This window comes from Nannospalax galili, unplaced genomic scaffold (assembly GCF_000622305.1).
Source record: "Nannospalax galili isolate Female #2095 unplaced genomic scaffold, S.galili_v1.0 scaffold102, whole genome shotgun sequence".
NCBI classification, from domain to species: domain Eukaryota; kingdom Metazoa; phylum Chordata; class Mammalia; order Rodentia; family Spalacidae; genus Nannospalax; species Nannospalax galili.
The window spans coordinates 5,071,024-5,074,022 of record NW_008351958.1 but is presented as its reverse complement, the minus strand read 5'-3'; positions in this window follow the sequence as shown (position 1 = coordinate 5,074,022).

Below are 2,999 nucleotides of genomic sequence, written 5' to 3'. Positions count from 1 at the left end.
GCTAGGCAGGAATTCTACCACCACACTGCATCCTATGCCATCTTTTTACTTTTTGAGACAAGGTCTCTCTAAGTTGTGCAAGCTGTCCATGAATTTACTCTGTAGCTCGAGCAGGACTTGAACTTACTACCCTCCTGCCTCAGTACCCCTGCTTCCTTGATAATAGGATTATAGGCCTGTGCAGCTAGGCCCAGCTTATAGCTTTACTTTTATTCTAGTTCTAAGAAATTCTTCTTTGGTCGCAGTGTTTTATCACAGCAACAGAAAAGTAACTAGTACACATGCATTCAAACATACACATTCATCCAAACATACGCAAAATGCACACAAATATACACACACCTTAAGTGCCAAGGACTCTGAAACCACAGGAACTGACCCACAATGAAATAAATAATCTGAAACTGGAAATAAGCAATGAAATAAATAATCTGAATGCTGGACTGCTTCAAGGTTTGCTTCTGCCCTTGTCTTCTCTTGACTCCCCCGTGTGCTCCTGTAGGAACCCTTGTGATTACATCAAAACTATCCAGAAAAATTAGACTAAACTCCCAAACTCAACATACTGAACTCCATCACATCTGCAAGACCTCTTTGGCCCATAAAGTCCATTCACATATTGCCATGTAAGGATCAGACCAAAACATCTTTTAGAAGACATTATTTAGCCCACTATAAAAATTCACAAGAACATCTATGAGAGGAATCTGTACAAATAAACACATTGTGACCAAACAGAATTATTTCAGGACTACCAGCCCATTTCATTGTAGGGGCTGTGGAGGTGGCTCAGTTGATAAAATGTTGGCTGCACAAGCATGAGGACTTGAGATCCTTATGTACCTACATAAATGTTTGGTACAGAGGAACGTACCTATACCATACCCAGTGCTCGTGTCGAGAGCAGGGCAAGGCATACCCCTGGCCAGCCTAGCCAATTGGTGAGCTCCAAGTTCCATGAGAAACCTTGTCTTAAACCATAAAATAGAAAGCCACTGAGGAAGATACTGAGTGTCAACCTCTGGCTTCTACACACACATGCACATATGTGTACACACCCACACCAAAAATGTACACATGCACACAGTACACACGAAAATATCAGTGTAACCTACCATATTAAGGACCTAAGAAGAAAATCAGAGAAATCCTCTAACAAAATTCATTATGCAAAATGTAGAAAACTCTCCATAACTAGGGAAGATAGGTGTTACCTAAAGCCAATAAAGAGAGCTACAAAACTTACAACACCTAACATCATATTCAATGGGGAAAGAATGAGTGCTTTCTCTTGACTGTGGGAACAAAGCTAGAATATCTGCTCTCTTCTCATTTTTAGCTTAAGTAACAGAGATGTTAGTCACCACAACACAGGAAGAAAAAGACAGGCTGACAGGTTAGCAAGGAAACATGACTGACATGTTAGATGAACTTATATAAAAGGCCAGGTACAGCCGTGCATCCCTTTAACCCCAGCACTCCAGAGGCAGAGGCAGGCGGATCTTTGTGAGATCAAGGCCAGTCTAATTTATACAGCAAGTTCCAGGTCAGTTGGGGCTATGCAGAAACCTTGTCTCAAAAAACAATTTTTTAAATAAAAAATAAATCTTAAAAATAAGCTGAAGCATGTTAAAATTCACTGAAGTACAGAGCAGAACAGAGCACCCAGAGATGCAGGGATGGCTGAACATACATAGATCAATAAATGTAATCTACCACATAAACAGACTGAGGACAGAAACCAATGATCATCTTATTAGATGCAGAAAAGGCCTTTGAAAAAATCCAACATCCATTCAAGATAAAAGTCATGGAGAATTGAGGGATACAGGAGACATCGCAACATAATGAAAGCAATATACAACAAGCCCATGGCCAACATCCTACTAAGTGGAGAAAATATCAAAGAATTTACGTTAAAATCAAGAAATAGACAAGTATGTTCACTCTTGAACATACATGTTCACTCAAGTACTTACATTAGGTTGCTTGTTGAAAGTCATGTGTTAACTCCTGTCTTTTTGTTGTTTTTACTTTTGGTTGTTCTGATTAATCTATGTTGATTTACTTCTCCCTTGCTCATCATAGAGATTTGGTGGTTTGCTGAATTCATTATGCATGGTTCGTTCCTAATTCTCATTTGCTTGTCTGTTCTTTGAACAAGAGTTAATCTTTTCCATGGTCTTGTGGTTTTGTCCTGTTTCCTCTTCTGTGTGTAAATTTTCTTTGAACATTTTCTGTAATGTGGATTCAGTGGTTATTAATTGCTTTTGTTTATGCTTATGTTGGAAAGTATTTCTCTCTTTTTTAATTTATTATTTTTATTTTTTGTATATGTATGTGTGTATTGCCTGCATGTAGGTGAGTGCACCCATGTCGTGCAGTGCTGGTGGAGGTCAGAAGAGGCTGTCATATCCCTTGGGACTGGAGCTTTGGACGGTTGTTAGCTGTCATGTGGGTGCTGGGATTCGAACAACCAGTGTTCTTAACTGCTGAGTCATCTCTCCAGGCCCGGAAAATTTTACTGATATATGGTAATGCAGGTTATCAGTTGTTTTCTTTCATGGTTTGAAAATATCATGCCATGCACTCCTGGTCTGTAGCATTTCTATGAGAAATCAGCTGTTACTCTGATAAATTTGCCTTTATGAGTGCCCAGGCACTTCTTTCTTGAAGCTTTCAATAGTCTTTGTTTACTCTGTACTTTAGGCATTTTAACTCTACTATTATGTACAAAGATTATTTTCTGGTCACGTCTGTTTGGGTTCTAAATAATATCATGCCATGCACTCCTGGTCTGTAGCATTTCTATGAGAAATCAGCTGTTACTCTGATAAATTTGCCTTTATGAGTGCCCAGGCACTTCTTTCTTGAAGCTTTCAATAGTCTTTGTTTACTCTGTACTTTAGGCATTTTAACTCTACTATTATGTACAAAGATTATTTTCTGGTCACGTCTGTTTGGGTTCTAAATGCCTCCTGCCCCTGAATGTCCATGTC